The sequence below is a fragment of the Melospiza georgiana genome, chromosome 10 (assembly GCF_028018845.1).
Source record: "Melospiza georgiana isolate bMelGeo1 chromosome 10, bMelGeo1.pri, whole genome shotgun sequence".
In the NCBI taxonomy this organism is placed as follows: domain Eukaryota; kingdom Metazoa; phylum Chordata; class Aves; order Passeriformes; family Passerellidae; genus Melospiza; species Melospiza georgiana.
This window is the reverse complement of record NC_080439.1, coordinates 16,582,902-16,596,321: the sequence shown is the minus strand read 5'-3', so window position 1 is coordinate 16,596,321 and position 13,420 is coordinate 16,582,902.

The window sequence follows — 13,420 nt, the reverse complement described above, 5'->3', positions numbered from 1 at the left end:
AAGATGGGTGTCTGTGTCAGACACTTGAGGATATAATGGAAGCATCGCCCATAAAGACCATAAAGGATTCTAGATGGTTTTTTGGGTGTAAGAAACACAAAGTTTTGTGTTTCAGGATATCACCCAGCCTGCCAAGGGGCTGAGGTGAGAAGCTCTCCCTGCAGCCCCTTCTCCTGCAGCAGGCAGCAGTGGCACCCATCAAACCACCACTGCTGGCTCTGGCCACCGGCACCCAGCAGCTCCCAGGCACCAAGGAACAGATTTGTGCTGCAGCTCCGATTGCTCTGAAGGCTCTTTCCCCTAGTGAGCCAGCAGCAGGATTTGCCATTGCCATCCCAGGCCTGCCCCTGTTTGCCACCATGCACGCCTCCCATGTGAGCTGGCTCCAGGGCAAAGCCCCTGTGCAAACCCAGGGCACTGGGATATTTCTCTGTCTGCTCTGGGGTGCCCTGGCCCCCAGGGCAGCACTGACTTGGACCCTCATTCATGGGGAAAGTTTCCCAGTCTTCAAGATAGACTGAAATCCACAAAAGTGTGAAATAGATTATAGAGAGCAGTGTAGGTGTATCAGTCGGTGAGAAATTTAGGTTTGGGGATTTTTAGTATGTTGTGGATGGAAGCAGGATGGAGGGCACAGGATGTTGTCCTGGGTTTCTTCTTCATGCTGCTTCTTCCTCCTTCTTCATGGGTTTGGGTGGCATTTTGTAATTGGGCAGTAAAGTCCCCATTGCAGCTCTTTGGGAGCAGTTATTGGGTTAAAAGGGAAAATAATCTAGGCGTCAGTTCTTAATTGGATAGTTTAGTCTTTAAAGACCTTGTACCAAGAGATTGTTGCCCATTCTGTGCCTCCTAATGAAAAGCTGCCGAACTCACAGCAGAGAGACTGTTTTGCTGATAAGAAATAATAAACACCTGAGTCCAAATATGAATTACTGTCTCAAGTGCCTTCAATCCAGACCCAGGGAAACCCACAACCGGGACCCCCACAACCCCCCAGGTGTGCATGTGCACCCAGAGAGAGCCCTCAGTGTCCCTGAGCCAGCAGGGCATGCACACAAACCCAGAGTTACTGGGTCAGGGTGCTTTGCAAAGTGATACCAGTTCCCTGCCAGGGACTAAATTTAGGTGTCCAACTGCTGTAAAACACCCGACCCTGAAATGTCCTTACAGGAAAACCCAGGTGCCTCTGAAAGCTTGAATTGCTGTCCCCTGCAGCCTCTCAGAGAGGAGCTGGGCCCTAAATCAGCTTTGCACAGGGAGTGCAAGGGCTGGGCACTGGTCTGCTCTGAGGATGCAGGGGGACACAATAAAGCTGTTGTGCTGTGCCATGCACAGGCACCTCCACACAGGTGACACAGCCACAGCAGGTGTCAGCCCTGCCTCTGGAGCCCTGTCCCAGCACATGTGTGGGCAGGCAGAGCCTTGGGCTTCTCCCTGCTCAAACACCTGCTCTGAAGCCATTTGGATGATTGTCCTGTTGAGCACAGCCTGACTGGGCTGAACCCAGGAATCAGCAAGACTTCCCAAGGTGGATGTATCAGCAGCAGGATGTGGCTGGGCTATCATATATCACAGTCTAATACTGCTGGTTCTACCTGTGGTTGCTGTCCTGTGATGGAAAGCTTCTCATCAATGAGCAGAGACACTCAGGGCTGGTCCAGCAGCCATTCCACTTCATGTAGAAGCTGTCCTCAGAGTACTTTTTTCGAGGCTGAAAGCATTAACTTGTAATGCTTCACTTACAGTAGAAATATGATACAATACATCTAAATCCATGAGCCACAGCAATCACACTTTAAAGGCATACTGCAGAATTCCTTGGTATTTCCATGCTTTTTGTTCAAAGTTTAAAAATCCCTTTCAAGCTTAGCTTGTCAGAATATCACATCAATCTGCAAAACTCTGCCTGGCTTTAGCAGAGCAAAGATTTCAACCCCTTTCTCTTTCCCTCAGCCTCTCCTTTCCATGACAAATTTAACCAGCTACCACTGCCAAACCTCATGCAGTGCAGAGGGGAGAACAAATCCCTCAAAAGAGATCTCCGGTCTGCTCAGGGCCCATCCACATTCAAACAACTGTTTTGCTGATAGCACACCAACACCAAGAGCAAAATCTGGGTCTGTCTAATGAGGATAAACCTGTGGCCAGCCCGGGCAGGTGGTGCTGTGGAGGCAAACCAAACCTACTGGCACTTGCAGACACGCTCCTGGAACAGCTGCGCCTTGCTGGAGGGGCTGCAGGAGACACAGCTGGCTGGGGATATTCCAAGCCCTTCCTCGTGCTCCCTGCTGGGCTGTGCTGCAGCAGGAGGGGCTGGTGGCACCTGCAGGAGCCCAGGGGTGCTGGGGGGCTGCCTGCCAGCCCAGGGGGACCTGGTGCTGGAGGGAGCTGGGGAGGCACTGGGGTAGCGTCTCACAGTCATGGCAGCATCTGAGGAGCAGAGAAAAAAGCAGAGATAAAAGCAATACTAATACTATTAATAATAATGGCAATTCAGATATCCTCAATGTATTTTTGGAGAGTGACTTTTAAGTGTGCAGATAGTGCTAGAACAAGGGGGAAGAGTTTTAAGGTAAAAGAGGGGACATGAGTTTAGGAGGTGAGGCCCTGGCGCAGGTTGCCCAGGGAAGTTGTGGATGCCCCATCCCTAGAAGTGTTCAAGGCCAGGATGGATGAGTCTTTGAGCTACCTGCTCTGGTGGAAAGTGTCCCTGCCAATAGCAGGGGCGTTCAAATTGGATAATATTTAAGGTCCCTTCCAACCCCAAATGATCTACCATTCTATTTTTAACCATTGTTTTGGGGCTCAAAACCATTTTGTATGTGGTGAAGCTGAGAGGCAGAGGATGCCAGACAGCCCCTTTAGGTCCCACCCTTTGCCCCAGAAAGCAGCTGGAGAGGAAGAACCACAGGGTTAGAAAGCACTTTCCACAGCTTTCCCCTTGCCAGAAGACCCTGGAGCTGCTCCCAAACTGATGATATTCCCCAGCCACCAGCAGCCCCTCCAGGCCACGGGGTCAGTGGGATTGGCAACAAGCACAGCTCTCCTCTGGCTGCATGGAAATCCACTCGTGCTGCTCAGCCTCTCATATCATTCCTTCACCTGGATTTGTCTCCACAAAAACCTGTGGGGCCATTTCTCCAATACTTCTCACCAAGCCACATTTTGCCCTGATTCCTGCTTCATTAATAACATATATAACTGAGGAATATTTCCATTTTTCTCCTCTGATAAAGCTGTGAAGAGAATGCATTCCTATACATTGACCCCTCTCTGCCTCAACAAGAACAATCTATGTTATCTGCAAAAATAAACTGCACATCTGGAGTGATGTATGCAGCCAACCCGTTATTTTTTGTAGCATTTTTCTCATCTTTGACTAAGGCAGGATGGGTTATGACATGGTTATGAAGGTTGGCCCTTTACTGCCTGGAACAGAGAGGGGACAGGCATGGGGAGGAGAGTCCACACCTGCAAAAACCCAAAGCAGAAAGTCAAATTCTGCTTAAGCAAACCAAACTCTTTGAGTGGAATCCTTTGTTTGAGCAGCAGTAAAATACTCTACTGAGCTCAGCTAGGGGGGATGCACCCTGCAAAGCCCACAGAGCCAGGCATGCTGTGCTGTGGGTTTGCTGGGAGCACAGAATGGGGCCGGGGCACTTCCATGGATTAACCAGGGCGCTGGCAGCTCATCCATCCATCCATCCATCCATCCATCCATCCATCCATCCATCCATCCATCCATCCATCCATCCATCCATCCATCCATCCATCCATCCATCCATCCATCCATCCATCCATCCATCCATCCATCCATCCCCGTTCCCTGCGGGCCCATCCTGCCCGGGCAGTGCCAGGGATGCCAGCACAGCCCCTGGCCGGTACCTGTGTGCTCCCTGGGCGCTGCAGCGGCCGCGGCGCCGCCCTGCAGGGATGATGGGGATGCTGTGGATGCTGGGGATGATGAAGATGCCGCCGGTCCCTCCGCACCAGGGCCGCTCCCCGGTGCCGGCAGCGCCGTGTGCTCGCAGCCCCGCAGCTCTCCCTTCAGGGCCCGGTTCTCCCTCTCCAGCTGGCGGATTTGGGAGCGCATCTTGCGGACGAGCTGCAGCAGGTGCGGGTTCCCCTCCATGCTGCCCTGCCCGCGGAGCCGCTCCCGGCCCGGCTGACCCTGCCCTTAAAGCCCCGGACAGGCGGGTCAGATCCCGGCCCTGGGGGCTGGACCGAGCTGTGGAGCTGCCAAGGCATGGCCATGATTTATTCATGCGGGGATCGCGTTTCGGGGCAGAGCTGGCCTCCCCCCACGCACAAATCACGGTCAGCCCCGGCAGGAACCTGCCCACCCCTCGGGTTTCTCATTTCCTTTGGTTTGCCCAAAAAACCCAGTGGTCATCTCCATGGCACAGAGAGAGAGGATTTTTTGTAAGCTCAGTGGGGTCTGAGACATTTGCTTACCCTACCAGCTCCTGGATGCTGCAGGAAAATGTTTGGTGCCTCTCAGCCATGGCACACTTGCAGGCTGCAGATTTTGGTGGGTGCATCTTCAGTGTGCCTGCCTGAGCCTACTGCAGACACCTGTAACTGTGTGGGGTTTGCTATAAAACACCTCCACTTTGCTGGACAGCAATTCATCTCTTCCCTAGCTTGGGGCGATTTACACGCTGAGCTTTTTTTGCTCTGTGTATCCGGAATTTCAATTCCAGAATTAGTAATTTCTCTGAGGAAAGTTAAATTTCTAAATGGAAGCTGATACAGCACAAGAACCCGGCTATGAACAGCCCGTGCCAGCAGCTGTGCTGGGCAGCAGGAACACCAAGGCTCTCCTGGAAGGCTGCAGCAGGGCCTGGCCCTCTCTGGGCACCCAGGGACAGTCACTGGAGAGCAGCTCTGGCACCAGCACCCGCAGTGTAACCAGAGACAGACCTGGCAGGATTCTGGCATAGCAAGAGAAACACAATCCCCTGCATTCCTCTCATCACCCAGTCCCTAAAGCCATCTTTCTTCTGGCAGTAAGATGCAAAAGCCTGTGGAGCAGTCTTCCCACTCCCCAAATCCTACTTCAAAATACAGAGCTGAGAATGCCAGAAAGCCAGCAGGGAAGTAATTTAACACACCTTCTGCTTTGAGGTCCTTCACTTCCCAATAGCTCAACAGCGACTCAGGAATAACAGAGAGGAAAATAAACATTTTATCTGTGTGCATTTCCCCACTCTGCTGCTGGAGGCTGAGGGAAGAAAGGAAAACTTTTGTGAGATGCTTCAAACATGAGATGACTCAGTCTTTGTCTCTCCAGAGGTGCCAGAAGGGCTGTGGGTCAATGGGGAGGTGCTGCTGGCCAGCACCAGCCCTGCTGTCACCTCCTGGGAGCCTCTCCAGAGGGCTCTGCATGGTTCAGCCTGCAGGCAGAGAGGTGAAATGAACATGAGTTCTCAGGCTGCAGATGAAGCCCACAGCACCCATGCATTTTTGTTGGGCTTGGGCCCAGGCTTAAATAACAGTGCAGGTGCCCTTGTGCTGGGGATAACATGTAGGGAGCATTGTGGGTCTGTTTCTCCAGCAAGCAGGTCAGGCACTGAGCAGTGACAGCACCATGTGCAATTACAATATTGCTGCTACCCTGGCAGGTGTGGCTGGGCAGGGGACACTGACCAGCTCAGCAATTACCTTACCCCAGCTGTAGCTGCACACATCTCCTCTCATCCCATGCTGTTGCTCCTCTGGAACCAGACTGGAGCAGGCACAGACCTTCTGATGCACTAGAAATGTCTGAGGAAACTTTTGTCTTGTAACCCTGTAGAGCTGCCCCTGCTGAAAGGGCCAGATGACTCAGGAGTTTTGGACAATGAAAACCTGGCAAAGCTGCCTTTGCCACTGGGCTGACCAGAGTTTCCCTGAAAGGAGAAAGAGCTCCATGCACCCAACCTTGTTTTTTGTCAATTCAGTGAGGTCCAAGGCGTGTGCTTACCCTGCCAGCTCCTGGATGCTGCAGGGACACGTGCTGGGTGCCTCTTAGCCATGGCACACTCGCAGACTGCAATTTTGGTGAGTGTCTTTTCAGTGAGCTGCCTGAGCCTACTGCAGACACCTGTACCTGTGTGGGGTTTGCTATAAAACACCTCAGCTTTAACAGAAGGGGCAATTTCTCAGACCTGAGATGCTTCAGCAAGTTGTTCTTGGCAGGATATGGACCCAGATAAAGTTGTTTTCACCCTCAGTCATATCCAAAGCTCTTGCTAGGAGCCCCATAGCAATATCTCTGTGTGATTGATGGTGGATGTGCTCTGTCTCAGTGGACTGTACAAACTGCATACCTAATTGTATTGCAGCAAAAAACCTGCAAACAAAACACAGAAACCTTGTGGAACATCTTCATCCAAAGCATGGGGAGCTCAGCTCTTTGTTCTACCCCTGCCCAGTAGGGTGACATGCAGCAGCTCTGTGTGTGTGCAGGGTGACATGCAGCAGCTCTGTGTGTGTGCAGGGTGACATGCAGCAGCAGCTCTGTGTGTGTGCAGGGTGACATGCAGCAGCTCTGTGTGTGTGTGTGTGCAGGGTGACATGCAGCAGCAGCTCTGTGTGTGTGCAGGGTGACATGGAGCAGCAGGTCTGTGTGTGTGTGTGCAGGGTGACATGCAGCAGCAGCTCTGTGTGTGTGCAGGGTGACATGCAGCAGCAGCTCTGTGTGTGTGTGTGCAGGGTGACATGCAGCAGCTCTGTGTGTGTGTGTGCAGGGTGACATGCAACAGCAGCTCTGTGTGTGTGTGCAGGGTGACATGCAGCAGCAGCTCTGTGTGTGTGTGTGTGCAGGGTGACATGCAGCAGCTCTGTGTGTGTGTGCAGGGTGACATGCAGCAGCTCTATATGTGTGTGTGCAGGGTGACATGCAGCAGCTCTGTGTGTGTGTGTGCAGGGTGACATGGAGCAGCAGCTCTGTGTGTGTGTGTGCAGGGTGACATGCAACAGCAGCTCTGTGTGTGTGTGTGCAGGGTGACATGCAGCAGCAGCTCTGTGTGTGTGTGTGTGCAGGGTGACATGCAGCAGCTCTGTGTGTGTGTGCAGGGTGACATGCAGCAGCTCTGTGTGTGTGTGTGCAGGGTGACATGGAGCAGCAGCTCTGTGTGTGTGTGTGCAGGGTGACATGCAGCAGCTCTGTGTGTGTGTGCACGGTGACATGCAGCAGCAGCTCTGTGTGTGTGTGCAGGGTGACATGCAGCAGCAGCTCTGTGTGCACAGGGTGACATGCAGCAGCTCTGTGTGTGTGTGTGCAGGGTGACATGCAGCAGGGGCTCCCTGGGGAAGGGACAGAGTGAAAACTGCCACCAGCAGGAAACAGCACCTGCACAGCCACCACCGCAGCTGAACGGTTTTTGTAGCTGTCTCACTTGCCAAATCCCTCTTGCTCCCCTGAGGTAGGTGAGATAAAAAAGTCAAAAAGGACTCATTGCTACTCTAACACAATGATTTTTTTTTAGCTTACCACAGCATTTTGTCCTGGAGAATGCATCAGCAGCAGGTGTGTGGATGTTTCTGTGACATGCTGCAGCCAGAGGTGTGTCCTGCCTCCCAGTGGCCCAGGAGTCCCTGTGCAAAAAGACAGAGCCTCCCTGTGCTGGGGCTAAACCCAACCAACAGAGCACGAGCACTGGCACTGCACCTGCAGCAGCAGTGCCTCAGGCTTCCCCCGAGGCAATCAGCTAATTAATCACTGACCAGATTAATTTCAGGGCTCTTTGGGGCACCCCCAGTTTTAGCTATGGGGATACCTCCCATCCTCTGAGCTGGCACCACTCTGTAGCCAAACAGAGGAGCCTTGAGGCCCATTTTGGTACATGATACAAATACCAAAAAATACCCATTCTTATTCTGAAAAGTGTGGTTTTTGGGTCTTACCTATTGCACAGCTGAAACCTGCTATTCCCAAGCTCCTTCCGAGGGACAAGTGGGAGAGCAAAAAAATGCATTTGCTTACTTTTAACAAAAAATAACAATATTTATATAACATTTACCTCTTAACAGGCCCATAGAAAGTGGCATTAGGAACTGCAGAACCCATGCACATGTCACCTATGTACATATTCTGAGTGCTCCCAGCGGAGTGACAGCAACCCAGGGACTTGGCAGGACCAGCCCAGGAGGAACTACGAGGCTGCAGGGATGCTCTGTCCTGGACATGGAAGTGGGAGCACTCCAGCTGAGTGGGATGGGGATGGGACAGAAGGACACAGGACATGGGGACAGGGGCTGCCTTAGGCATGGACAGGAGCAGCAGCACTCAGGGGAGAAGCAGCAGTCTCTGGAATCCCCCAGCCTCATGTGTAGCCGGGTGTGAGGGGGCAAACCTGGCCTTGCCTTCCTCTCATGATTAATTAAACTAATTAAACACTCCCTCTCAGCCACAGCTGAGTGGGGACTCGCTCACAGCCTGCACAGTGAGGCAGTTGTGGATGGTGAGCTCTACAACTTCCTAGAAACAAGATGGCAAAAATCAATTATATGTGTAAAGCATTCTCAGGTTTCGACATCTCGCTAGGTAATGATGGCACAAAGTTGTCTGCTGAGTCTGTTAAAAGGTAATTGTTTAACTAATTAATGTCTGCTAAGCATCCTTTTCCTTTTGCAAGGACCATTTGCCTGACTGTGCCCTAACTCCCACGTGCAAGCAGAAAATCCCACATGTCCCATATTGAAAGAAGCTTTGATTTTAAACATTCAAGGTTTCTGAAAGGGGTCTGAATTCCAGCAGGGGATGCTCAACACTTTTGAAAAACCAGGCTTTACCTGAAAATGTGAAATAGAAACACCAAGATACATGAGTCACATCTGAAAACCTTGCTATGGTTTTGGACTGGGCTGGCATGAAGTTTGGCTACAGAAACATTTCAGACTTTTAAGAGGGCACTTTAAGTGTCTGTGTTGAATTTCCAATGCTCTGCCCCTTTAAATGGATGCGCAAGTTAGTGTGGAATAATCAGAATTAGTCTCTTTTATGCCAGCCCCCTGCAAGCACAACATATGCTGCAAAGTACAAACCCATGCCTCATGCAAGAGAATCTTTATGCTCAGCTGGAGATTTTCATAATGAGGAGCTCACAACTGGGCCCAAAGTTACCTGCACAGAGCTTGCAGTAGCTTTCAGATTAAAACAAGCCCTCACTTATGAGCGAGAGCATCAAGATTACAGAGCACAAAATACATATTATTATTATTATTGTTATTTTAATTTTTATTATTTCTTACTCTGCTTTCTCTTCTCAAGCAAAACACCCCATATAAAATGTGAGTATATTTGAAACCCTGCAGCTATAAGGTGTCTCACCACAGGCAGTCTGTGCAGTGACATCTAAATCAGAGCTACAGACATCACATGGCATTTGCAGGTCACAAAAGCCCATCACAGTGGAAGAAACACCCTCACAGCTGTCCCTAACAAAAAGTGAGTGACTCCAGCTCGCTGAAGCAGCACATGGGGAGCACAGTTTAAAAAGCACACAAAAAATGTAGCTTCTGTAAGATGAGGAGTAGTTCACAGGAAAAAAGGAAACTGCTGCCATGCAGATATAAGATTCTCTAGTGAGTTATGAAAAACCTCAACCTGGACAGAGATGTCAGTAATTATGATTGCACTTTTGCATTACTGAGAATTCTGTAAAAATGCTTGTACACTGTCAGCTCAATGAAACATTACAAACCATTCTATCACTTACTGGCCAGGAGGCTCTCCCAGGTGAGCTCTTTACCATCCTCCTTAAAACCACTCAATACTCCCTTGGCCTGATAATCTACATGCTGTGGCAGCTTTCCCCTAACACTGCTGGTTTCACTGTACTTTTACTTTTTCCCATCTCCAAATGCTCCAACACATGCCTGGAAGGTAGGAAAGTTTCTTGATATTTTCCATAGCTAATATTTCACCAAGGAACTGTGCTGGATTGTTCTTGAAAAGAATAACAATGCCCTCATTTCCTCCCCCAGCTGCCCAGCGAGCTGCTGGCTGCCCAGAGCTGCTCTCTGTGGACTGCAAACCAAGACAGGCTGGAAGGGCCCGTGTGGGCACCAGGCTGGGGTCTGCCTGCTCTGCCACTGGCCAGGAGCCCACCCTGGGCTGTCAGGGCTGGCTCAGCCCCAGCCTCATTTGGAACAAACTCTGCACGTCCCTGATTTAACTCATTTTGAAACAAAAGCATCAATTGGGCATTTCCCAAAATTTCCCCTGCTTTTCCCAACTAAAATTTGTTATTCTGTTCAGTTTTAATCAGCAGATAATTTCAGTTGTGTTTCCCAGTAGGAAGGGTTCTGTGTTTGAAGTGGAGGAGAGGCCAGCCCAGAAGGAGGCAGGGGAGCAGAGCTGTGAGGATGGCCACAGCACGGGGTTTGTAAGGAGGCAGGGGATTGTGATCCTGAGTCCCTGTGATCCAGTGTCCCAGCCTGGGCAGCCTGGATGCTGCACTGCTCCAGCACCTCTGATCCTGGGCAACTCCTGAGCCACTGTCCCCAGCTCTGTGCTCACACTTGGACCTCCCATGAGCTGTGCTCTGCTGTGGGGCAGAGCAGCTGTTCCCACCCCAGCTCACCTGGGCAGGCAGAGGCTGTTCCCATCACAGCTCACCTGGGCAGGCAGAGGCTGTTCCCATCACAGCTCACCTGGGCAGGCAGAGGCTGTTCCCATCACAGCTCACCTGGGCAGAGTGGCTGTTCCCATCCCAGCTCACCTGGGCAGAGTGGCTGTTCCCACCCCAGCTCACCTGGGCAGGCAGAGGCTGTTCCCATCACAGCGCACCTGGGCAGGCAGAGGTTGTTCCCATCCCAGCTCACCTGGGCAGAGAGGCTGTTCCCATCACAGCTCACCTGGGCAGGCAGAGGCTGTTCCCACCCCAGCTCACCTGGGCAGGCAGAGGCTGTTCCCATCCCAGCTCACCTGGGCAGGCAGAGGCCAAGCAGGGGCTCTCCTGTGGGCAGCTGGCCCATGGCACCTTGGCAGCCCAGAAGACTCCCAAGAGGTTTTTCTCAGTGGAGAAAGAGTGGAGGTTTCCTCTCCACTGTTGCAGTATGTCTCACCCAAATGGGACCCTGCCCTTCCTTGTTAAGATGTATGTACTTGGGGCCACTGCAAAAGCAAAAGAACTTCAAAGTAAGAAAAAAATCCCTTCCCAGTCCATGCTGTGGCTTCCAGACAGCAAAGTGATGGGAGGAGAAGGAAATCTATGTGGGACTGGGTGGTTTGTGCTAAGGGGTTCCTGTCCAAGCAGCTTGTGTGAAAGCAGAGGGGATGCAGCAATGGTGAAGCTGAAGGTCCTTCCTGGTTGTGGTCATAGTTCTACATGGACTTGGCTGTTCTTTGTCTTTATTTATCTCAAGGCAATTATCTTAAATGAGAATTGCATTCTAGTTTGTTTGGGTTTTAAAACTTTCTTTTTTTACAGATTTGAACACTTTCCTTTAAATCCCATTTCTTTATTCTCATTTGATATTTGATTTAAACACCCTTTGATTTTTAACTGGCTAGGTTCAGAGCTCACTTCATGGTTTTAATATGTAGTGACTGTGAACACTGATTATTTTTGTGATAACATAAATATGAAAGAGAAAAATCTTCTGTGTGCATACCAAACTTGTTAAAAATTGGTAAACACATTCAAGTCCACAGCAGATATCCTTGACAGATCATCTGTCTTGAAAGATTCATTGCCCCACGTTACTTACAGCTGAAATACTGAGCAGACAGATACCAGTTTAAAAATGTTCAAACTGATGCAAAAGGTACCTGCAGCCTGGAGCTTCTCAGCACATGTGGGACAGCAGTTTTCAGGCTGAGATGAAAAAAGCCACATTTAAAGCTATGTGTGGATGCAATTTCACTTCTTCCCAGATCCAGGTCCATGGATGGCCAGCACAGGGGTGGTGTGTCTGGATGAATGGTATAGACCATCCCCTTCCATTTCTCATTTGGATATTATGCAAAAATAATTTTTTTTTTTAAATTTTCTCTTCAGATCAATATTACATTGCCAAGATAACATTCCTCCAGTGAATGTTAAGATATAATTACCCTGTAAGGAATGGTTCCTATTAAACATTTAATACACCTCCCTCTAATTGAAATTTAAGCCTTTGGTTGTGGTTGGGTGTCACTAAAGATGTGATTAAACATAAAATATGTATAACACTTAACTCCTTTTGGGATGTTGAGATAGCTTCCACTAAGTAACAAACATGAATAATTTCTTTTGCTCTCTGTAAAGTTTTTAAAGCAGCTCAGTTTGGGTCAGGCTTGCACAGATCTCCTTCCCTGGATGAAAGGGAATCTGTCACCAGCTTCGCCCACAGCACCAGGGGATGAGCCTCCTCCAGCTGGAGGAAAAGGTGTAAGAATAGATTGTGAAATAATTTACTGGAGAAACCCTCAGCCCCAAGAACAGCCAATCATGATCTTATGGCTGCTCTGGACAAAAGGAGTCCCAAAGGGGAGCTTTTGGTAGGAAACAAAAATGATGCAGACCTCATGTAATGCTCTGAGTTTAAAAAGCAGCAATTGTGTGAAGAGCCTTTTCCTACAGCATCACAGACAGGGTGGGTGTGGGATTCAGTGCTACACATATCACTTCTGCAGTTTGGGATGCTGAGTTTTATCGTGGGAAAGGGCCAAACCCCATCCTTGTAATCATCCTACAGCCTCACATGCCTCCTGCATTTCTTTCATTCTCTCCCCTCAAACGCTGGGACCATCCACGGTTTAATGCTTCGTTTTCTCTCCCTGCTGCAGCCTTGGTTCAAAGCTAATGTTTGTGCTAATTGCTTTCACCCGACTGTGTTTAAAGCGTGTGAACACAGCAGGAGGGGAGGAGCCATCTGCAGCAAGGACCCAGCTACACTCAAGCCTGAGCATCTCCAACACCAGCAACAAGGCAAGCCGAGAATATGGGCTGCTTCTCAAGTCCCAGATAATGCTGCAGAGCTGGGTGCTTAAAATAAACCAAATCCCTTGAATTTGGATATAAATATATAGTAATATATATTTATATATACTATATATATTATATAATATGAATATAAATAAACTGAGTCCTTGGACTTATGAAACTCATTTTGTGTGCAAGCTATTGAGAAAACAATCCAGGGGTTTCCTTACCTCTGTTTACAGACCACAGCTTGGCTTCAGCCCAGCCTGCCATGTTCCCTCAGTGCAAACCATGTTTCTGCAATCCAGTTATTCCCAGGGACAGCCACCAACAGATGTAGTGCTCATTTCTTGTGAACATTAACTGGAAACAGTCTGTCTCCAAATCATCTTGGTGGCTTCTGAAGTACCCATCCACAAATCATCATAAACCCAAAAGGAGTCCAGTGAGACCAACAAGCCAAGGGACAGAGGACTCGGTGCTCACTCACCTCTCTGTACAGCACAGTCCTGCTGCCCCCTCTG